The sequence below is a fragment of the Sinohyriopsis cumingii genome, chromosome 6 (assembly GCF_028554795.1).
Source record: "Sinohyriopsis cumingii isolate HCF-2022 chromosome 6, ASM2855479v2, whole genome shotgun sequence".
Lineage (NCBI taxonomy): Eukaryota > Metazoa > Mollusca > Bivalvia > Unionida > Unionidae > Sinohyriopsis > Sinohyriopsis cumingii.
The window spans coordinates 71,817,243-71,842,620 of record NC_142966.1 but is presented as its reverse complement, the minus strand read 5'-3'; the positions used below and the strand labels follow the sequence as shown (position 1 = coordinate 71,842,620).

The 25,378-nt window shown below is 41.7% G+C and overlaps 1 protein-coding gene across 2 annotated transcripts in view; it reads left to right on the top strand.

The window, feature by feature from the left end:
• The first annotated feature begins 491 nt into the window (after positions 1 to 491).
• Positions 492 to 25,378, top strand: part of LOC149797184 (uncharacterized) — a 57,343-nt gene continuing 32,456 nt past the window's right edge. For both annotated transcript variants that reach the window (XR_016421500.1, XM_089960362.1), the window contains exon 1: positions 492 to 652. The gene's annotated coding sequence lies outside the window, so the exon portion shown is untranslated. The remainder of the gene's footprint in view (positions 653 to 25,378) is intronic.

The following is a 25,378-nucleotide window of genomic DNA, read 5'->3' as shown; positions in this document are numbered from 1 at the left end:
TCTCGTTCAGCAATTTCAGGGTGAACTCCTCCAACTCCGTCTTGCCAGGTCGTTTTGTCAAGACGTTAGAGTAGTCTTGGAGTAACGACTCCACTTCCTTACGTTGCTCTGACGTCAACGTTCCGTCATGCACAACGTCGACGTAGGTTTCTTCCCTCATCAAAAAACAACTAGGGAGTACGCCCGCCTCTCCTCTGTTGTCGTCGAGTTCTTCAGTTACAACCGTAGCAGCCACGAACTCTGTGGGTGTCTCTCTTTCACGGTAACGTTTCAGGAGATTTACCTGGTACACGTTCTCCTTGTCTCCTACCCGGATATGGTAGTTCTGCCCACCCTTTTTCTCCGTTACCACGTAAACGTATTTGTCTTTTTTCAGTTATAGCCTATCCAAATTTAAGCTTAATCATTGCTCTAATCCTAAACCAGTCGCGGTTAATGGACATAAATAAATCAAATTTGTACACTGTTTATCATACATAACACGCAACTAGCTTTGTACAACATATATCGGGATCTGAATTCTTAAAATGTGACAGCAGATCGGGGTCTGTACTGAACGATTGCGTCGTGAGCAGAACAAGCGGCGAAGACTCTTATCTGCAGGCGTATATGTCTTGGTCTACACTGTTCCCTGTGAGGTACTTAGAGAAAGGTAAATACGTTCAATAAACGAAGTAATTCGGCATTATATCTTCCGGGAATACATGCAGTACGTATAAGAATATAAGCGTGTCTCTGGTTTCAATCCATGCAATAGGGTGATAATAGGATCATTTGTTTAATACACGTATCTCACTATACCGTTATCTCGTTTTAATGGGAATTTTGTAACACTAAATGCAATCACGTTTGACTTGCCTCAGGCACACTGCTATTCGACGTGGTTATAGCGTATTAAATCACCGCCTTTTTTAAATTATTTGTCATCAGTAATAGATGTTCATGCAGTTAACCAGAAACTGCAAAACATTTTCTCTTAGACTGTATAATATATGTTACCCTTCGAAACCGAAGTGAGGAATTTTGCCCCATGTTACTTATATAGGTTAATTATTAATGGGTAGCTCCTTATAATCGATTGAAGTCAACTATGAGATCTCAAAGGCAGGCCATAAGTAAATATTTACAGCTACCAGATTTGCTCGATCACTACTTATATCTTTGCTGTAAGCTATTATATCTTCGGTACTTATTTTGTTATTATAAATATATACCCGAGCTGATGTCAAAATTATTTTATCTGAGACCCCTCCGCCCCACTCAATTAGTGCCAACATCTTCAAATTTTTCTTGCCTTTTCTTTTCTTGTTTTGAAGTATACGATTATAACGGTATTGTCTGACATTATAACAATATTGTTTGCACACTTTCCTTCTTATATTTCATTAGCAAAATATCTGCAATAGTATCCCACATAAACGACATAATTAATGTGGTTATTATTGTTAATGATTAGAGAACTCGAAATAAACTCATGCTTGGAGCTCAATCCTCTATATCTTTAGTTCGATTGTATGTACTTTCCAAAATGCAGCCTGCAGGTAAGTACCATTTAATCGATCTTTTATTCCAATAGAAGAGAGAGAGAGAGAGAGAGAGAGGGGACTTTAGATTCTTTATCTATCTATTCATATAGCTGTCTCCCATTCTCCGTCTATTCCAATATTTGTCTATCAATCTATCTCTATACATACCATCCATCCATCTATCTATATATGCATCAGTCTTTGTTGTTTTATATATGTAGGTATATAAATGATCCATAAGAGTAGGATCGTTCACATGAATAACACATAATGGTTGCAGGGTAGTTGACTATATGATATCTTCCTCTGAGCTATTTAGGTATTTCACCAGCTTTTGTTTAGGGACTTGAGATGAATCACGCATTTTCCAATATATGGTTTAATTAGACTAACTCAGCACGTGAGAAATGAAGGTAACATTTTCCAAACTGTGGATGTTAATGACCATCCAACTTATAGTGATGTAGAGAAAATTAATATTGATATTTGTACCCTTACTAAATGGGACTATTTTAGTATTTCTGAAGACAATATAGTCATTTGTAAGAATGTTTAGCAAAGCCTTTGAAGACATAAATAATGATCTATTCAGATATCTTGAAGCTGATGTTGACTTCTCTCTCGGAATATTAGTTCAGTTATATCAGAATATATGTTCAATGATGCAGACCAGCGGTATGGAGCCCTAATATGATGACGAAGCAACCACTTTGATGGGATAAAGGATGCAACAAAACTACTGGTTAAGATGCTTTGGATTTTCAAATACTGAAGATGACCTGAAGTTGTATAGAGAGTATAAAACAGCTTTTAAATCAATAATCGCACTCAAGAAAAGATACACAAGAGAATTCCAGATGAACAAATTAACTCAAGCGAGGAGAAAACCTCGACAATTTTGGCATAGTTTGAAACGGGAAACGCATTATCCTCAACAAGAAATAGAATATATCTGGTATGAATACTTTAACTCTTTATTGAAGACCTGTGTGCCAGTTAGATGACTCTGACAATATTGTTAGTGAAGAATTACCTCACTTGCAGGATGGTGACTTAAATACTCCAATTACAAATGATGAAATTATGAGAAGATTACTTACAATTAAAAACAAAACCACTGGACCTGATATGATACCTACTCGTTTTTATCATTGCACGAAGGAAATAAATCTTATCATTCATTAACGCTCTATTCTACAAAATCCTTGAATCCGGTTATTTTCCTAAACAATGGGCGAAAACTATCATCTGTCCTATATATAAGTGCGGCGACAAGAACGAACGAAACAATTACAGTGGTATTTCTCTTATTGATACTCTATGCAAAGTCTTTACTGATATATTGAATACTCATATACACAAGTGGGCGGAAGACAATGGTGTTTAGACGAAGCACAGGAGTAGTAAATGGGGGCACCCTAGCGACAATGGGAATTAGCATTACAAGACCCCTTGGGCAACTCTAGCGACAATGGAAAATTAACATGGAGAAAAATCGTGGGACAATCTGGCGACTAGGGAAATTAACATGGAGAAAAATCGTGGGTCACTCTAGCGACAAGGGGAATTTAACATGGAACTATAGTGTGGGTCTGTCTAGCGACAAGGGGAAATTAACATGGGAATAGAGTTTGGGTTTGTCTAGGGACAAGGGGAATTGAATATGGGATTTTTTTTTAAAATTTAAATTTAAATTTAAATTTAAAAAAAGGGGTAGGCAATGGAAAGGCTATCTCTTTTCGAGAAATATGGCTGGCCCTGAAAAGGGCCTTTGGGTTTTCTTCTTCTTCTGCTTCTAATTTCTTCTTTTTCTCCACCAAGTTCTTATTTTATCTCCAACACTCTTTCTCTTCTTCTCTTTCTTTTTCTCCTGCTCTTCTTTCTTCTTCTTCTCTTCCTCCTCTTCTTTCTTCCTCTTCTCATTTTCTTCTTCTTTTTCAATCTTTTCGTTCCATTTGCTTATTCTTATTCTTTCCTCTTCATCCTCCTTCTCCTCCTTTATCTCTTTCATGACACCACTAATCTTGTCCTTTACCTTTTTTAAGTTATTAATTTCCATCTTTACACGATGGGGACTATAGGAATAATGGTCTTCAACCAGTCTTATTAACATCTGCTCCATCATTCCTAAGTTGTCTAAAACGTCTTGTAATGTTTGTATTTTGTCCATTTGGTTAGAAACCATCTTCTTTTTTTATTCTTTGCAGAATGGTTTGAACGACGAATACTATGGGTTCTTATACTTAAAGCGCGTACGTGAAGGAAAACATCCCCCTAAAACGTAAAATTGATATTACCTAGATCATGACCAAACAACGCGCGAACGTGAAGGAAAACATCCCCTACTTTTTCATTTCATATAATAAAACCCAAACTATACTTTCTCATTTCATATAATAAAAACCCAAACTATACTCTCCACATACGCTAAGAAACAATAAACAAATCCATAATCTACTATCCACACAATCGTACGTGAGCGGTTACAAAACCCAAACTATACTCTTCACATACGCTAAGAACAATAAACAAATCCATAATCTACTATTCACACAATCGTACGTGAGCGGGTACAAACACAAACACAAACAGACAAACACAAACACACAAACACAAACACACAAACACATACGCTAAGAAACAATAAACAAATCCATAATCTACTATCCACACAATCGTACGTGAGCGGTTACAAAACCCAAACTATACTCTCCACATACGCTAAGAACAATAAACTAATCCATAATCTACTATCCACACAATCGTACGTGAGCGCTTACAGAACCCTAACTATACTCTTCACCTACGCTAAGAAACAATAAAGAAACCCATAATCTACTATTCCCACAAACATACCTTAGCTCTTACAAGCACCAACACACAAACACATACCCTCACACTATCTTAAAAAAGAGTTAGTGTTTATAATCACACTACTCTACCTACACACATTGGCAAATCGATCGTTATTTCTTTTCTAGAGTATTGGGTAGCCCTGAAAAGGGCTGTTTTTTTTTTGAACTTCATGGACACCTGGTTAATGGTGGCACCTTCCAGGCCTGGCGCCACATACACATCTTGTCCCCCAGTTACTTTTTACCTTTTTGGGGGAGAGAGCAGAGGCAGGATATGTCGCTTCAGAATCGCAATTTTCGCTCTCTGGGATTCTGAAATTTCTTCTTCTTCTCTCCTTTCCCTCCTCCTCCTCTTCTTTGTATCTTCTCTCCTCCTCTTTGTATCTTCTTTCCTCTTCTTCTTTATATCTTCTCTCCTCCTCTTCTTTGTTTCTTCTTTCCTCCTCCTCTCTTATCCTTCCCTCCTCCACAATGGCTTCCGCGGCCAGTTCATTTAATATGCGCCTGGCATATTCCAGATGCACATGAAGTTCCAACAGTTTCTCCAGTCTCGTGTTCATTTTTGGTGTTGATCAATCAACAAGGGTAGCTGGACTGCCGAACGAGTTTCAATTTATAGTGAAAGCGCGGACGTGAAGGAAAACATCCCCTAAAAACATAAAATTGATCTTACCTACATCATGACCAAAAAACAACAACGCGCGGACCTAAAAGAAACACTCACTCACTTTTTATGCTACCCATCACTATTTTAAAATTTTTATAAATCACTTCAATAGACTATCCACATACGCAAAGCAATCCAATCTAACCCCAAATTTACACCCAAACACCAAAAAAAAAAGACATCATTTTAATCTACTATCCATACCAACTTACTTAACCACTTACAAACACAAACACACAAACACATACCCTCACATTTTTTTTAAAAAAGAGTTAGTGTTTATTTTCACACTACTCTACCTACACACATTGGCAAATCGATTGTTATTTCTTTTCTAGAGTATTGGGTAGCCCTGAAAAGGGCTGTTTTTTTTTGTTTGCTATGGCATTCTTTTTAGTTTCTAAGAATGCGATGTCCTCTGAGGATAGACTTTCTGGCGATAGGTCTGCTTCTTCGGAAAGAGAAGAAGAACTCTTTGGTGTCGATACGACAATCGACAAAGCCTCTGTCAGCTTCAGGTTGCTGCTGCTGCTCTTGTTGTTGTTGTTGCTGCTGTCTCTGAAGTCTGTACTTCTCTGTCCATTCTTCTTTTTCCCTGTTCATTTCTTCTCTGAAGAGCTCTTCTATCAGGTCTTCAGTGATTTTTAACATTCTCACATTCTCTATTTCTTCTGGCTTCGGTATCAGACTGTGTCTGACCCTATGCAAATTCACGTAGGCTTCGTTGAGTTTAGCTAGTTTGGAGCACATCTTCTTAGGAGGATGAGTCGACAATGGATGGTTAGACTGGAAACAACCCGGTTCTTAAAGTCAAAGCGCGGACGTGAAGGAAAACATCCCACACACGGTTTTTGAGTCGCAACGTTCAGTGAGTGTCATGAGAGGGATAGTAAGAAATGAAAGAGCATCAATCCAACATTCTTATAGCTAAACAAAAGACAAAGGCATTTTTTTCAAAACACAACATTTTTTATTCAAAAATCACTTAACACTAAACAACAACAACTCTAACATTTTTTAACAACAATGCAACACTAAAAGTTTCTCCACTAGGTAAAGAGGGATAACAGTCTTCCATGGTTTCTAGTAATCTAGGATGACTTCTCTCAAACTGTTGATTTCTATGGTATTATCGAATTCTGCATACAGGATGACGTTCACGGTTTCATCAGGGTCTCGGTCTTTAAACTGAATTTCCACACGAATCTGGCCGGATTTTATAGGGTGGAAATGTCCCTCGTCGCTGCCTTGGTCTGGAGTGAAATCGAAAGCCCACAAAGCGTAGCCTCCTGCATAATCCTCGTACGTAATACCGTGACTGGTATTGGTTCCTAACTGTCCGGTGGCTTCGTACAGGGACAAGTACGATCTCAAGTAATTCTTCTTGGTAAAGTCAGGTTCGAAAGGTCGGGTACACAAGGTCTTGCCATCGCGACTGACTTCGATTTTGGACACGCCAAAGTGTTGAAAGTAGAAAGGATTTTTTTCGGCAGCTCCGTTGAAGGCTGTATTCTCGACGATACCAACGATCAAACGTTTGGGTAACTGTCCTTGGAACAGATGATCTTCGATCATGGATCGCTGTCCCTTGGGAATGGTGAAGGTTTTCACTTCCACTCGTCGTATGGGATACTTGGCGGTCGTTCTGCTCAACGTCTGACTGATGTCGTTTCCCACTTTAGGTAACACTTCCACACGGCGTACGTAGAGTCTGGCTTCTAGGATTTTGGTTTTGTAACCGTCACTATCAGCCATCAAATGGAAAGCGGCACTGCTACGATTCAGTCTCAGGCGGACATCCACCCCGTTCAGCAAATACTTTTCTTGCAACCACATGTCCAAATGCAAACGATCCATCAGTTCTAAACTTGTGTCGGCTCCCGTGATTCTCTTTCTTCGTTCTACAAATCCATCATTGTTGTCTTTCTTTTCATCAGTTTCCAATATTTCAAACTTGGTAGGTTCGTCAGCTTCCCATACCACACAGGCATTGAGATGAGTGTTCTTGGCATCTATTCCGTACGTCAAGAGATTTTCCAGGTAGGCACGATAAGGGTAAGTATCCATGCTGCTACTGACCAGTTTGTTATTCAAATACAAGTCCACTCCACTGAACAAGGAATGCATGAAATTGTTGACGGGAGCTACTGCTTCATCGTCTATAGCACCTCCAGTCTTATCTAGAATTTTGACTTTCAGGTACAAGTAACTGCTATTCAGATCGATGTAATCTTCGGGCTGTCCTTTGATTTCAAACTCGATGGGAGCGGAATCGGTCAGTGAGGAGACGGGGTGAAATTCCACCCACTGGGATTCTTGCATCGTCATCATCGTGGGGGGCATGGCAAACAGATCCAGTTCCGTCTTGGAACAAGCGCAAGATTCTCGGTGCATCATTTTTTTGTCTCTTTTCTCAATAATCGAAAACGTCTAAGTCTCGAACGGTTCTTCTTTTCTTGGTCTTTCTCGCTTGAAGTCTGGTGAAAGGGTGTTTTCTTCGTCGTCTCTTTCTGCCTTGTCCTTGCTGAATGCCTGACTCGGTAGCGTGCAGGGCATTTATAGGTGTTTCTCGTTGGCCTAAAATGTCTTTGCCCGTTTGCAGCAAGACATTTTTGCCTGCCCTCATGAAGGCTTCTTTAGGGTTTTGTTTGTCGATGATGACATTTTGGAGAAATTCTTTGCCTTGCGTCAGTGCTTCATCTTTCAAGGCGTGCAATCCGCGTGTCACCATCGGTTTCAACACCGGGGCCACCGAACGAAAGGCCGATTTTAACATATCTCCTAAGCCGTGTCCTCGCTGTTGAGCAACCCCTCGGTACACTGGATACATGACTTAAGAGTCGTGAGAGAACCGTTTTCGAAAATGGAGTTTCACCGTGACTTTTCCTTTGGTGAATGGAATATTTTGTCCCAGATCTCCTTTTATAGCAATGTTGACCGTGTCCAAATACGACTTGCTGACAGGCAAATAGTGAGGATGGACAAATTCGCGGTGGACGTGGTAAGTGTTTCCACCTTCCTCGTCAGTGTTCGTGGCAGAATCCACTTTGAAAGGAATGACACGCAGTAACGGTACGGAGGTGTGTCCCACCACGTTGTACTCCACCACATCGGAATACACGAACATCAAATTCAGTCCTTGGTTCAGTTCTACCGGGGCACGAAATAACTTGCTAAAAGACTCGTTGTCGTAAACGATGGGTAATTCGTTTTTCTTGATCATGGTCTTTCTCACGTCCATGTCTCCGCCCAACATGTCCTACAATTCAGGACAAAATAAAATGGACAGGATTTTACTCCGTTCAAATTTCATCAAGAAGCGACGAGCTGCTTTGTGGTACTCCATGGTGACATTTTTGTTGACATGCTCCAAAGCTTTCAGAAACACGACATTAAACCTGGAGGTTATGGTGCTGACCAAATGTTGACCACTAAAATAATAACCTGGGGGAATGAACAAGTGATAGGTGGTGTACTTTTGTGTACGGGTTTTCTTGTCATATTTGACATTGCTATCCATCCACTGTTGCATTTGCTCGTCATGAACTTCCACATCAAAAAAATTTTGATTGAGAAGGACATTGAGGACCTGGGTCGGGTGAATCATTTCTACTAAACCACTTCCCAATGGGCTTCGTGATCTAACTGGATGGCCTGAGGTAATTTGGCCGTGTAACAGCACAACGTGTTCTTGGGAAACACCTCCATGGAACTGTCACTGGGTAAAGTTAAGTAAAATTGGTTTTGGTGACTCATAATTCCAGAGTTCTGTGGCTGTCCGAGGGGTTACTGGACGTTAGAGGCGTGTCTCCGTCTAAAATGGGGTTCTGGTTCTGATTGAAGTGGTGACTGGCACTGGCACTGGACACAAGGTTCCCGGGGTTCCCGTTCGAGGTGAATTTCAGGGAGGGATTAGGAAGCAGGTAACCGATGCAACTGTTCAATAAAATGGTCCACAATTGTTTGTCTCCTTGTTGCAAACTCAAATTGGCGATGGCTGCCCCGATGACACAATACACCACGAAGAGTTGGCAGAAAAAGACGATTTGCGTTTTAGGCACACGTTCTCCACACCACACCCACAAGGGTTGTTTTTGTAAATCTTGCACAGAAGAACTAGGTGAAGGAGGAGTGGTCGACGTAGCTGCGTCTGCTGTGTGAAAGGGCATGATGGTCACTTCTTTTTATAGTCGATGACTTGCGAAGCGTCGATCCAAGAATCAAAACTGGGTGGATATCCTTTCCAACGTACTTTGACTTCTTTGACACGTCGTTTGCCCACTTTACGGGTTCTGCGTTCGAGAATGCTTTCGATGTCGTACACGTCGTCTTCTTTTTTGGTGACACGTTGTAACTCGGGCAAATAAAACGTTCCTTTGAGCACTTCTCCGTTCATGTCTTCCAATTTATAGACGGCAGGATGACGGCCATGCACTCGTCCAGTGACTCGAAACAATTCGGTCGTCCAGTTAGGTAAGTAACCTTTGTCGAAAGTGCGTTTGGTTTTGCCAATGCGCACCCAATCTCCTACGGCCAAGTCTCCACTTTTCTTGGGGACAGCCCTCGTCGGGGACGTACCAAACAGGCGCTCAAACACCAACACTTCGTTGTCGGGAGTCACGTCTTGCGGAGCACGTCCGATGCTTCGATGGTAAGATTGGTTGTACGCTTGCACCAGGTGCGGTAAGATGTCGATGTACTTCAGAGTGTGGTGATGCGTAAAATATTTCCACATGCGTTCTTTCAAAGTGCGTTGAAAACGTTCCACGATGCTGGCTTTGGTTTCGGGATTCTCGGTGGTAAAAAAATGAATGTCACGTTTCTTTAATTCTTTTTGGAAAGCTTGGTTCAGAAATTCGGTGCCTTTGTCCGTTTGCCATCGAAGAGGGTGACGACCGCTTTGTTTCAACACCCGTTGCAGGGCTCACACTAACTCGCTGCTCGATTTGGAAGTCAAGGGCACGACCCAGGCAAATTTGGAAAAGACGTCGATGACACAAAACAAATATTTGTAGCCACGATTGTAGCTGGCCAAATGAGAGACATCGGCTAAATCGGCTTGCCATTGATGATCGATGCCTTCCACTCGGGTGCGACTTCAGGCAAACTTGCGTCGAATGGGTTTGTGTAAAGTGTAGGTAGCTTGTTCTTGTAACCATCGTTGCACTTGAGGTAAACGGAGACTTTTCAGTCGCGTTTTGGCAGCACGATACAATTTTTGAACTCCTGCGTAACCTGCAGGATGCGAGGGATCGTAGTAAATGCTGGCTAAGACTTTTTCCATTTTTTGTGTTGGTTGGTGTGTTAATAAGACACCCACTCTTGGAGGATGCTACTCTTTTTCTCTTGGGGTATTTTCTTGGATTGCAATGCTTTGCGTGTGCGGCCAGCAATAGGTGTCGAAGAGGAGAAGGATGTCTGAGCGGGGGATATCGGTTCTTGTTTCACTTCTGTCTTCACTTCTGTCTTCATTTTCTTTTTATCTTGTGAGAAAGAAGGGGTGGCCATCATCTTTTTAATCCATCCAATTCTGGAGGTAGGTGGTGTTGTTAACTTGCGTACTTTTTCTGGTGGAGTTTGAAACCCTTCTTCTTCTTCTTCTTCTCCTTTTTCTGTCTTGGTCACGGGTACTGGTGGTACTGGTACTGGTACTGGTGATGGTGCTGGACTTTTCATCAAGGTCTTAAAATCTTTCAGAGTGGGTAGAGCTGTTTCGTCTAAAGCTTTCTGGTGAAAGAGTTGCAGTCGTTGCAAGAGTTGACCGTACTTTTGCGATTTTTCTGTTTCGGACAAATCTTGGCGATCCATCAAGGACTGCAATTCGTGTTGTAACTGGGACATCTCGCTCAAATGGGGATTGGGAGGTAAATGCGGGGTGTATTGTTCTTGCCACCGATGGTATTCCATCCATCGTTTGTAAGGCACTAAATCTAGTTTTCGTCCTTCCATGGGGTTGTCAGGGGTCGATTCTGAGATCTTGGGACTTCCGAGGCCTTTTTATCTTGCTCCCACCAGTCCTCCCAACATGGTTCCCAAGACTCCTTTCAGTATGGGGCCTAACAAGAGAGGTAAAATACCTCCACGTTGCACTAACATCTTCTTTTTTTGACGAATGGGAATTTTCTTTTGAACCATTTGGCGAAGAACGTGACGATGTTTGCCTAAGAATTGTTTCTGGTGTTTGGACAAAGGGATCGTGCCTTTCAAAACGTTCAAACAACATTCGCACACGGTATCGATGACCTCTTTGGAGGCTGTTTGAATGAGTTTTTTTCGTAGGGGTGGAGAAGCTTTGGACAGGACAGATAACATGTCCCCATGTTTGGCTAAACGTGGTGGGAGTCCTTTCCTTTTCTTTCCTTGGGGTTTTCTGGAGGGTGACATCTTTGAGTCTTCAGGAGCACCAAAAAACACTGATACCCGACTTGGTCACAGGCCTTTTTTATACTGGAACGCGTCGCCACTGATTGTCTTTACGTCGTATTAGTTTGAGGACAGGCATGACACGTCGTGCAGGGGTACGTAACGGACTAAATCGAGCCAGTTCTTGCTTGGACAAATCCAGTAAACTTTGTAACATGCCCGATCTTTCTTGAACTTTGATTTTGGGAGAAGGTACTTTGTGAGCAGCAGCCACTGCCACTAAATTGGAAGGTCCTGCCACTGGGGAAGTTCTTTTTGGTGTCATCAACGGAGAAGTTCTTGGTGTGATCAAGGTCTCCAAGTACTCTTCAGTTCTGGGTGTCATTAACGGAGAAGTGGACAAACGTGAAGCTGCCGGAGACGCAGTCACCGCCGTGGCAGGTCGTGGTTTGCGAGTGTAAGGTTGCGTCCTGGCCGAAGTGCCTCTCTTGCGACTAGTTTTCTGTGGACTTTTCTTTTTCTGGGGGCTTCTTTTCTTTTTCCGGGGTGGTGGTGGTGTCTGGTCAGAGGAGGGTCCTGCCACTGGAGAAGTTCTCCTTGGGGACCTGGTCTTTTTCTTCTTGGGGCTTCGTTGGACTTTTGTCTTGGGTATAACTTTGGGGGCATTAGGATCCCATCTTAAGAATGAGCGAATGATGACCCCTCCTAGAGTACCGCTCCCTCCAGGTTTCAAAATGATTTGTTTTTTGGTTTGAGTGTCGATGCGGGGATCGACCAGTTGGACCAAAGCGACTTTGTTTCGATCAAAAAAGCGTTTGGTTTGATGAGGAATCTGAATGATTCCTTGCAGTAATTGACGTGCCGTCACCGTGAACCATCGTAAGACTTCTTTGAGACTAGCTTCTAAGACACGAGCTCGTGTTTGTGGATTTTTTTCTCGACTGATGCCATACAAGGCACGAATCAATTTGACGGGAAGATGCGACTGAAGGGACGTCATGTTCGCACTGTGTGAGACAGACGAAAAAGGGTCTGAGGTTTTTATAGATTTTTTTATGGGGAGTGAAGTGAAGTCGAGGACGGAGACGTGTACAGGACAGGCCCTCCATCTTGGCACCAGTGGTGAAACAAGTGGGTACGAAATCGCAAATCCTCGGGAGTCGTAGGTTTCATATCGACGAGTAAATAGGCGTGTGGCGTTTGAGTGGCATCGTCGTACGCCTGAGTCAGCCAAGGCGTTCCTAACTGTTTGGCTAAGACTTGCACTTGCGATTTATCTCGAGGGCTTTTAAACAAGACCACGTAATGCGCATTGAGACTGATGGTGCGATGGGCTTTACTTTGTTGAAACAAATTTTGGGTGATGTAAACGACACTGGCATTACGGTGATGCCCTTTGCGCGTGAACCACAGTTTAATTTCTTCTTCGTCTTCTACTAACATGTCGTCGAAAATGACCAAATGGGTTTGACGGGAGTCAGAGACGATGCCGTCGTCTTCTTTAAGAATGCCTTCCACAAACACGATGGAATCGCCTTGACTTTCTCGCAAGAGGCTGTACGCCGATTGCCACTCTTTGTAACACCACACGATCCGTTGAGGGGGCCGATCGATCAAATGATGTTTATGTTCGATCAAACGTTTGACGAATTCAGTTTTGCCAGAACCGCTAGGTCCAGCAATGAGCATGTTAAAGGGATGGCGAAGATACAAAGCCTCCCAACTGGCACGATCTAAGTGTTCGTCGATGACTTTGACAGTAGAGGAAGAGGGAGCAGAGACAGTAGAGGTAGCTATGGTGTGAGTAATGTCACTTGTGACACGAAAAAACAAACAAGACAAGAGTTTATATACTTTTTCAGAACACGTTTATTGAATGTTTTTTTTCAAACATGAATACGAAAGACAAAAATACATAAAAGCCAAAGGCTTAAGTACAAGAATAAAAGGCACATGTACGTGGAATAAAAAACAAGTGTCTGTACAACAACCACATGTTTTGGGTAAAGTTCTAACCAGTTCTATAGTAAGGGGTAAGGTCACACAAGTGTCCTCCCGAACGTTTATTGAATGTTTCAAACATGAATACGAAAGACAAAAATGCATAAAAGCCAAAGGCTTAAGTACAAGAATAAAAGGCACATGATAACCATGAACGTGGAATAAACACAAGTGTCTGTACAACATGTTTTGGGTAAAGTTCTAACCAGTTCTATAGTAGGGGTAAGGTCACACAAGTGTCCTCCCGAAAGGGTCTTTCAGGCCTGTCCACGACAGTCCTGTCCTGGGTGACGGGTTCTTCTGGCACCGTCACTAACACAGGTTGAAAAGTAACTTTTTTCCTTGAATAACTCTCGTGCATACTGGGCCACCTCTTGTGTCCAAGCCTCAAAACCCTGGTCTCGGTGATGTCCAACATTTGACTCCTAACCAATCTGGTTTCTTCTTCGTCAACGACATGGTAAGTTACTTCAATGAACAATGAACTATTGGTCTTGGACGTTGTCCCTTTTTATATGCTGACCAATATCGATGTGACCGTACGGCAACGTAAAGTGATTGGGAAGTCTCACTCGCTTCTGGTACACGATTTGATAGATTTTTTCCAGGGGCCGACTGACGATGTGGTGAGTGGGTAAACGTACAATCTTGTTCGGTTGATAAGTGGTCACTTTAAAGTTTCCATCCTCTCCCGATTGCAAGGCTTCTTTCAATACCCCAAAGTTGACCACTCGACTGGTACGATGATTCAGAGTCAGTCCTTTCACTTTGCACGTCGTGTGCACTTCTCCTTGTTTGTCCCGGTATTCGTAGCCGTAATTTTTGGGACCACCACTGACGAAACTTAGAATCTTGTCGTCGGGAAGCTCGTCTGTCAAGGCTCCTAAACGGTCTCCTTCGATGTCAGGGTACTGTTGAATCGGGTGATGGATGTAAATGCAACTGTCCGTGTCAAAGTACAGGACGCGTTCTTCTAACAGTTCTAAAGCTTCGTACAATTTTAAGCGAGCATGAGCTGTCACGTAAGCCGCAATGATGACATTTCCAAAAGGGTCGTCTTGTACAAAGTCCAGATCTTCTTCGTAATTGACCAAGATCAAATCCTCTCGAACGACGTCCACGTGTTTCATGTATTTGGTTTTGTCGTGAATCATCTGGAAGTAGCGGGAAGGTTCTGTCAAATATTCCGTCTTGGGTAAACACGGTCGTTGTGCCATTTTACCCCACAAGCAATTTAACATCACTTTGGCAAACGATCGCCTGCCTTCGTTTTTTTCGATGTGGTCTAAAGAGATGCCTTCTTGTGCGTAGTATTTCTCTTTGAATTGTATTTGGTCTTCGGGAGTGTGACACCAGGAAGGATAGCCGCTGGCTTCTTGTTTCAGTTTCAAAAAGGCATCCACGTAGTCGGCGAAAATGCCTTTCTGAGTAGGGTCACCCTTGTGGTACTGTTGTGTCTTGGGAAAGTGGCAAATTTCGTACACTTCTAACATTTGGTATCCCATGTCCAGAGCTTTGAACAATTCCACGCTGACCCAGGTTCCCGTCAAGGCACGTTCTTCCTGGCTGTGATGGCAAGGTTGGTCCTGGTTGCACGTTTCGGCACAAGTACGGCACAAGGGAAACATCAGTTTGCCTTGACAATGGTGAGGTAAGACGGGAAGGTATATTTTCGTGGGAGGCAAAACTTTACACTTGATCAAGCCTTCGTATTGTCGAATGTTTTTCAGGTCGATGTGTTCCGTGAACAATTGCGGGTGCCCTACAGGAAAGCGACAATATTTGCACACGTAGGGATACAGCGAACACACGTCCAAGTATTTGATTTCTTCTCCTTTCTCTTCGTCGGCTTGGTACAGCAAACAGGTGGCATTGGTCCTTCCTCCGTACAAACTATCCCTCAGGTTCAGCGGGTCCATGAACTGGTAACTTTCCACGAGGCGTTTAAACTCGGGATCGGTTTTCAAACGGTGATCGTACTCGTGTTCCCACATTTCCACCACTTGGTATCCTTGCTGTTCTAACTTTAGGCGTCGCTGACAAGTGTCCTGGTACAAGTCTTCCATGGTTCGTTGCAAAAACTGATTTTTAGTGTCACGGTCAGGGTAACAGATGGGACATCCGTGAAATAAGCAACCGTTAAACTCGTACACGATCTTGGGGTTTTCTAAGTCCCAGCCATCTACCGAATACGTTCCGATGGTTTTTTCGCCTCCTCCGTTGCGGGCATGCTGAATCCATTTGTCTTCCTTGTCGCACAAGTAATGTAACCAACGTAGGGCTTTGACCGAGTATTGACGCTTGACATAGTGGGTCGTTTGAGGACTGATGACAGCCACGGTGTTTTCAGGCATGAATCGTTGGCGGTACACTAAGGAACACGCTTTGGCAATGGTGCAAGCTTCTTTCAAAGGATCGACCCCTCCGTGTTCCATGAACAGTTCTCGAAATTTTCCACAGCAACGTCGTAAAATGTCCACGTCGGAACGACAATACTTTAACATTTCTTCCTGAAAGTCGAAGGGGTCAGAGCCATGAGCCTGGTACCAAGCGTAGAAAGCTTCTCGTTGTTCGGTACGCATGTTGTCGGGGTCGTAATAGTGAGCCTCAGGTAAATGGGGTAGAACGGCATGTTGATTGGCTTCCGTATTGAAAAAGTGTGGAAAGTACCCTTTAGCCATTTCTGTCATTCCAAACGTTTTAGGCATTCGACTCAAAGGCATGGCCAAGTAACTTATCGAATCTTTAAACTGTACTTGTCCCACTTGCATGAAAATGATTTTGGCTCCGTTCAAAGTGACTTTAGGACGTTCGGTGCCTTGTTTCGTATAGTATCTGAGAAGAAACTGTCCATCGTATCCGGAGAAATTGTGAGCCATCACCGTGGCATGACGATGACAATCTCCGTAACGTTCGATGTCCTCTTTGCTCCATGTCTTGTCGATGGGGTCTAAGACCCATTGGGCAAAATCGGCTAACGTGTTTGGTCCTCGAAAGATTTTTTCACGTCCTCCAGGAATCTTGCTGCAGTGAGGGCAATGACTGAAGATAGGTTCTTGAATGCACTTCTCGCACGCTCGATGAGCCACGCAGAAATTAGGAATGTGAATGCCGGTCTCTTGCATGCATTCGAAATCGAAAAAGATGAAATTGCCTTTCTTCTTGTGACCGTCCTCTTTCTCTGGTGGGGGTTGGTATTTTTGCACGTAACATTCGTGTTCCAAGTCCACGATGTGGTGACAAATGTGACATTTTTTCTTTCCTCGACATACGTGTGCCTTGGTACTATTGGTACGTATGCCTTGTCCACACGTAGGGCACAATCTCAGGAGTTGACAAGCACATTTCTTCTGTGAACCTTGTGTTTTCAAATGTTGCTGGTAACAGGTAGGGCTGACAAACGTGCGCAGACAAGTTGAACAAGGCACTGGTTCTTCGCTCAGACAGGGTGGAGAGGCCAAACATCCTGGGCATTTCCATCCACAAGACTTGTGTTGCTCTCGATTGTTATAACCATAATCACATTTCTCACAATAATAACTGTATCCCAGGAATCCAGTGATACTGGTAATGGTATCGAAATGTTCATCGTGATAATAGACATGAATGTATTTTCCGTCCTTAAAATCTTGGCCTCGAAACAACAGAGTTCCACGCATTTCTTGAGGGTGCACTTTCAAGGTGTAGCGTGGAGCTAGGGCATCTTGCAATTTTTGCATCTCAGGAATGCCACAGGGTGTGTCTTTGGACAGTCCGGCTTGTTGTAACAGGAGTTCTGCTTCATTTCGTTGTTTGGCTCGATCGGATCGTTGAATAGTTTTCCAGGTTCTTTTCCATTCTACCGTGTCGTTCTTGTTGGCATAGGTTCGTCCCACCACGATGGCACGGGCTAAACACATCTGGTCTTGAGGGTTGTGAATTCGGACGAGACTTGTTTTGGTGTTGCGAAGGTTGTCCACCAATAACATCTTTTTGCGTCCTGACCCTTGAGGAAGAGAGACGTGAGCCATTTTCAGTGTGGCTTTACCATCGGTGATGTCAAACTGGTCATTAGATTGTTGTACGTGTTGAATCTTGTCCATGATTTTGGAAGCGGTTAGTTCTGCGGGTCTGCTAAACTCGATCCAAACAAGGGATTTCAAACCGTCGTGATCTATGGATAGTGTCAAGCGATCGTCTTCTTTGGGTTGACATTGTCGCTTGAGTGCGGTGAGCAAAGAATCCCACATCTCGGTGATAAACCCTTCTGCTTTCTCCAAGGGTACGTCGGCCTTGAAATCTTTAAACTTCACCGTGTAGGTGTAAGCCGTGGTTCTAAATTTTCTAGAGGAGCGCTTTTCCGTCTCTCGAATGGAATAGTACTTTTCAGGGTTGACTAAGGGTGGTGAACTTGGTTTAGAGGGTTCGGATTCTGGTTCACTCATGTCCTCTTCAAAATCACTGGCATGAGTTTGTGCCAAGATTTCAGCCCTGGTACGAGGCGATAGATCACGTTTCTGCCTCTTACTTTCTTCTTCTTCTTTCTTCTCGAATGAATAGGATCGTTTCATCTTGAGTGCAAAACGTCAAATGACTCAAGTTTAAACACCATAGACTAATTTATAGTCATGGCAAACCAGCGTATATAAAAAGGGTGTGTCTTGTCCTTTCACTATTCATTTCACTCTCAAACCGAGGAGAACGATGGAAGAGACTAGCCAAATCGAACGTTTCGTCAGAGCTTTGCGAGGGGTCATTAGAAAATTCTCTTCAGACCAGCCGACAGACTACTCTCCTTCCTTTCGAGATAAGAGTCAGGATACTTGCTATATCTGTCAGAAGAAAGGGTATTGGTCTTCAGAGTGTCCAGACCGTCAAAAAAAAAAAAAAAACAGGGGCTAAAAAAGACAAAAGTCAAGATACCTGTTATTATTGTAAAGAAAAAGGACATTGGTCTCCAGATTGCCCAAAAAAGAAACAAGAGGAGTCAGAAGAAAAGAAGGATTCTTCAGAAGAAGAGAGGGATTCTTCGGAAGAAGAGAGGGATTCTTCGAAAGAAGAGAGGGATTCTTCAGAGGAAGAAAGAAGACAATTCTATTTAAAAGAAGCAAAGAAACAGGAGATGAAAAGAAGAAGGGAAGAAAAAGAGGAAAAAACGGTGAAGAAATTCAAAAAACAGAGAGACTAAACAAGGAGAAAGAAGAAGTCAATGAACTTTTAATTAAAGTGTTGTGCTGTGAATTGGATTGTAAAAAATGGATAAAAGAATACATGAATGATATAAGGTAAGTGTCTTTGAGTTTTGATTTTAAAATAAGAAGCTACACTCACGCACTCATACACAGACACGTACTATAAGGGTAAAATGGGTGGGGTTTATTTTTGAGTTATTGGCAAATTGAAATTGTATTTCTTTTCGAGAAATGTGGGTGGCCCTGAAAAGGGCCTTTTTATTTTGGTGTAGGGGTGAGTTTAACCAATCAACTTTAACTGCCTTAAGCCTTTGCCACGGCCAAGGCCTACTTCTGATGATTGGGTTGAAATCACTAAGGGTGGTACGATAGGCTTAGTCACAGGGTTGGCGTGTTTAGCTCGGGAAGGTCGTATTCTCTTCGGTCGTGATAAAGAAGTCTGATACATTTGTTTCAGACTTCTTAACTCCGCTAAAATGTCCAACAGTACCGTAGCCGTTTGATTTTCACCCTCTTGTTTCTTTGCTGCTACTTCTTCTTGCTGTTGTTGCTGTTGTTTTTTTTCTTACCTCTTCTTGTTGCTGTTGCTGTTGCTGTAGGAGAAAAGCTTGTTTCGCTTCCTTTTGTCGTTGCATAAATTTCTCCAATTCTTCTTTCTGTCTCTGTCTAAAATTCTCCACTTGCGGTAATGAAGAAGGTAACGAAGGTTCCGGAACAAATTCTTGCGAGGTAAGAAAATCCACAAAATCCCAATGTACCTCTTCTGAAAGTAAGTCCGAGTTCCCTTGGGCAGTCTCCCCTGCTGGTGCACCCCAATGGATCGTTTTCTGAGTTTCCGTCATGTTGAATCACTGTCGCATAGATTGACTGCACACAAGCGCTAACGAATCTATATAGACCACGTGACGTCACAGACTGCTCTCTTCGGATTGGATGCGAGCTGACTGAATTTTGTAACGCGTGTTCGGATTGGTGAATGAATTCAATCCGTTTCAATCCTTCCTGTACCTATAAATAAGCGCAGTTCACTGCATTGATTCACCTATTCTCGTCGCTTCAAGATGTGGACCACAGTTGAGTCATCCACCCTTGTGTCTTCCATGATGTTTAGGACGGACATGCTCATGTATGTCAGGTCCAAGTGGACTGTTGTTGATAGGACAGATACTAGTCAATGGATGAGGAGAGTTTACATAGAAAGACAAGGATGTCTCAAGAGGGTACTTGTGTATGGACCGGCAGTTAGATGAGTTTAAGAAGAAGAAGAAGAAGATGTGACAGATGCCATCTATGTTAATATTAATATTAACATAAACCCAAAGGCCCTTTTCAGGGCCAGCCATATTTCTCGAAAAGAGATAGCCTTTCCATTGCCTACCCCTTTTTTAAATTTAAATTTAAATTTAAATTTAAAAAAAAAATCCCATATTCAATTCCCCTTGTCCCTAGACAAACCCAAACTCTATTCCCATGTTAATTTCCCCTTGTCGCTAGACAGACCCACACTATAGTTCCATGTTAAATTCCCCTTGTCGCTAGAGTGACCCACGATTTTTCTCCATGTTAATTTCCCTTGTCGCCAGATTGTCCCACGATTTTTCTCCATGTTAATTTTCCATTGTCGCTAGAGTTGCCCAAGGGGTCTTGTAATGCTAATTCCCATTGTCGCTAGGGTGCCCCCATTTGCTACTCACAGGCATGCTTTAGGAAAAAATACTCTGCCTGCGGCAATATCTTTATTATTCAGGCTTTAGCTGAGAAATGTAAGTAGTAATGTGGAGCGAAATAGGACAATTTAGTTTATAAGGAAAAGGTGTCCCGGCCCTGAAGGGCAATATGGCCCACAATGTTAAAATCCCTAACGCTTGTCCCTATACAGGCCCAGTACATTCCTTATGTTAAATTCCCATATTGCCCTATATGTAGATTTTATTGTCTTTTTGTATATTTATAAAAATCTTTCGATAAAGTAGAGCATGCTATATTATGGTCGTCAATAATACATAAGGGTATGAATGGTAAAATAGTAAACATTTGAATATATATGTTTAGAAATCTAAAAAGCTGTGTCCGAACATCCGAAGGTTTAACTACTTATTTTGAATGTACATTAGGTACAAGGCAAGGTTGTGTTTTAAGCCCTATCATGCTTTCCCTTTTTATTAATGATTTTGATTGCACAGCTGAAGATCGATTGTAACAGAGGTGTATTTATCTCAGAAGATATTGATGATAGTTTTGCAATACTTTACGCTGATGATATTGCTTATTGCGTTGATACAGTAAAGCTACTTCAGAACCAAAATAAACGTTATCGAACGTTTCTGTGATAAAACTGGTATGATGGTCAATCTCAATTAAAGTAAAATCATTGTTTTCAGAATTGGAGGATATTTCAATCAAAAGGAAGTATGGTTTTTCAAAGAAAGTCGTATTGAATGTGTGCCTTATTACAAGTACATGCATTTATTTTTCACCCCAAAGTTGGTTTGGACGAACGCAAAGCAGATGCTAGCCGCTTAGGCAAAGAAAGCAAATTCAAAGATTTCGATTTTGTCAAAAACGATTCTGCTGCTTTAGTGTATTTATCTCAGAAGATATTGATGATATTTTTGCAATATTTTACGATTTAAAACTTTTGATTTGCTAATAAAACCAGTTGCTTGCTATATGTCAGAAATTTTGGGATATGAATTTAGTAGAGATATCGAAATCGTGCAATACAATGTTTGCAAACAGTACTTAGGTGTTCCTAAAACTGTCAAAAATGCGATTGTGTTATAGGAGTTCGGGAGATACCCACTTTGTAGCATTTTTTTTTTACATTGCATGAAATACTGGTTGAAGGTCGTAAGAATGCCTTCAACTCAATACCCACACCAATGTTATTAAATGTTGAAAGGATTAGACGAAACTAACCGTGTTACCGGGGCTACGAAATTTAAAGACATGTTATTTCGTTTCGGTTTTGGGTATGTTTGGCTAAATGAAGATGTTGGAGACGAAAAACAATTTCTCACACTAATTTTGCAAAGAATTAAGGATTAAACACTACAATACTGCCAAAGTGATATTAACAACTGACACAAATGTGGGTATTATAATGTGGGTATTATAGTAAGTAGTGAAGGGGGATACCCTACGTACAATGGGAATTAGCATTACAGAACCCCTTGGGACACTCTACGTACAATGGAAATTTAACATGGCGAAAAATCGTGGGACACTCTACGTACAAGGGAATTTAACATGGGAATAAATCGTGGGACAATCTACGTACAAGGGAATTTAACATGGGAATAAATCGTGGGACACTCTACGTACAAGGGGAATTTAACATGGGAATAAATCGTGGGTCACTTTACATACAAAGGGAATTTAACATGGGATTTTTTTTTAAATTTTAAAAAAAAGGGGTAGGCAATGGAAAGGCTATCTCTTTTCGAGAAATATGGGGGCCCTGAAAAGGGCCTTTGGGTTTTCTTCTGCTTCTAATTTCTTCTTTTCCTCCACCAACTTCTTATTTTATCTCCAACACTCTTTCTCTTCTTTTTTTTCTCCTCCTCTTCTTTCTTCTCTTCCTCCTCTTCTTCTTTCTTCCTCTTCTCATTTTCTTCTTCTTTTTCAATTTTTTCGTTCCATGTTCTTATTCTTATCTTTTCCTCTTCATCCTCCTTCTCCTCCTTTATTTCCTTCATCACACCACTAATCTTGTCCTTTGCTTTTCTTAAGTTGTTAATTTCCATCTTTACACGATGGGGACTATAGGAATAATGGTCTTCAACCAGTCTTATTAGCATCTGTTCCATTATTCCTAAGTTGTCTAAAACGTCTTGCAAGGTTTGTATTTTGTCCATTTGGTTTGACGCCATCTTCTTTTTATTCTTTGCAGAATGGTTTGAACGACGAACACTGTGGGTTCTTATAGTGAAAGCGCGAACGTGAAGGAAAACATCCCCCTAAAAACATAAAATGGATCTTACCTAGATCATGACCCAACAACGCGCGGACGTGAAGGAAAACATCCCCCTACTTTTTTCATATAATAAAACCCTAACTATACTCTTCACATACGCTAAGAAACCCATAATCTACTATTCACACAAACATACCTCAGCTCTTACTAACACAAACACACAAACACATACACTTCCACTATTAATAAAGAGTTAGTGTTTATTTTCACACTACTCTACCTACACACATTGGCAAATTATTAGTTATTTCTTTTCTAGAGTATTGGGTAGCCCTTAAAAGGGCTGTTTTTTTGAACTCCTGATGCACCTATCTAATGGTTGCACCTTCCTGGCCTGGCGCCGCACACGCATCTTCTTCCCCAGTCTTCTTTCACCTTTCTTTTGGGGAGCGCAGAGGGAGGATGATTCGCTTCAACACCCCAATCCTCTGTCTCGGGAATATTGAACGACATCCTCTCTTCTCTTTTCTTTTCCTCTTCTTCCCTCTCTCTTCTCTCCTCCTCTTCCTTCTTTACTCTTGCTTCTTCTACTATAGCCTCCGCTGATAGTTCGTTTACTATGCGCCTGGCATATTCCAGGTGCATCTGGAGTTCTAACAGTTTCACTATTCTGCTATTCATTCTTCTGGCTGTGTTGATCAATCAACAAGGGTAGCTAGACTGCCCAGCGAGTTTCAATTTATAGTAAAAGCGCGGACGTGATGGAAAACATCCCCCTAATAACATAAAATTGATCTTACCTAGATCATGACCAAAAAAAAAACAACAACGCGCGGACCTAAAAGAAACACTCACTCACTTTTTTATGCTACCCATCACTATTGTAAAATATTTTTATAAATCACTTCAATAGACTATCCACATAGGCAAAGCAATCCAATCTAACCCCAAATATACACCTCAAACAGCCCAAAAAAAAAAACAAACATCATTTTAATCTACTATCCACACCAACCTACTTTATCACTTACAAAAACATACCGTCACATTTTTTCAAAAAGAGTTAGTGTTTATTTTCACACTACTCTACATACACACATTGGCAAATCGATCGTTATTTCTTTTCTAGAGTATTGGGTAGCCCTGAAAAGGGCTGTTTTTTTGTTTGCTATGGCATTCTTTTTTTAGTTTCTAAGAATGCGATGTCCTCTGAGGATAGACTTTCTGGCGATAGGTCTGCTTCTTCGAAAAGAGAAGAAGAACTCTTTAGTGTCGATACGACAATCGACAAAGCCTCTGTCAGCTTCAGGTTGCTGCTGCTGTTGCTGTTGTTGCTGCTGTCTCTGAAGTCTGTACTTCTCTGTCCATTCTTCTTTTTCCCTGTTCATTTCTTCTCTGAAGAGCTCTTCTATCAGGTCTTCAGTGATTTTTAACATTCTCACATTCTCTATTTCTTCTGGCTTCGGTATCAGACTGTGTCTGACCCTATGCAAATTCACGTAGGCTTCGTTGAGCTTAGCTAGTTTGGAGCACATCTTCTTAGGAGGATGAGTCGACAATGGATGGTTAGACTGGAAACAACCCGGTTCTTAAAGTCAAAGCGCGGACGTGAAGGAAAACATCCCCACACGGTTTTTGAGTCGCAACGTTTAGTGAGTGTCATGAGAGGGATAGTAAGAAATGAAAGAGCATCAATCCAACATTCTTATAGCTAAACAAACCACAAAGGCATTTTTCTTTCAAAACACAACATTTTTTATTCAAAAATCACTTAACACTAAACAACAACTCTAACATTTTTTAACAATAATCCAACACTATAACATCAAACAATTTTTTTTTCAAATCACAAACATTTTTTCTCAATAGACAATCTACTTTGAACAAGGCTGACAACGTTGTGAATGAAATTGTGATTTCCACTGTTGGAAATCATTAGGCCATTGATGGACACTACGTTTCCTAGCTTGAGACAAAAGATAAGCATAATGGTCACAAAACCATCTATCTACTTTCACATCGTTTCTAGCAGAAGAACGAGGATCAAAATGAGTCACTAAATGTTCTAAGGAATAGCCCAGGCTGCGATGATGCAGAAAATACACACAGTACTGTCCACACACCAAAGAATCTGTGCCTTGTAATTTCACGTTATTGAATCGGGTGGTTTGAGCATTTCTTCTCATAAAGTCGATGATATCATCTTCCAAAGGGGGCAATCCGTACGAATCGAAATATTCCACACATCCTTCTTGAGGAAAGTAGACGGCTACCCAGTGGGTTCCTGGGAGATGACTATCGTCCGTGTTGATCACGTAAGCTTGATGGTCTTTAGGTTTGCGATGAGGGAGTTCATCTTTAGCACAGACGACAGGATTCCAAGAAGCCGTATACGAACTGTGGTTCAAACGGTAATAAAGTTCCCAGGTATCCATTTGTGTGGTTTTTGTCTTCTTCTTCTTCACAGGTAATAATAAGTCGTCAATTCGATCCTGACTTTTTGCTTGAAAATGTCTGACGAATAAACGGTTATTCGTTCTGTTTCCTCACTCTGATTCAGGAGAGCTTCGATACGATGGATCTCTTGAGTGGTTAATGGTGGACAAGAATGTTCACGCAAGTCTTTATACCACTGGTGCAACACGTCTTTGTTTGAGATGAGACTCCAAGCTTCGTCCAGATACTCGTCCAATTTTTCTTCTTGACTCAACATCAGGCATTTATCGTGTTGAATTTGACCGGGATGATCGTTTTGACATCCATAGCAATTTTTCTTGATCAATTCCGTCATTTTGTCGACCAAGTGTTTGGCAAAACAGGAGACTAAATGGGCTTCTTGTTCTGGCCATCTCGACTTCATCATGACAATTTCTTCGTCT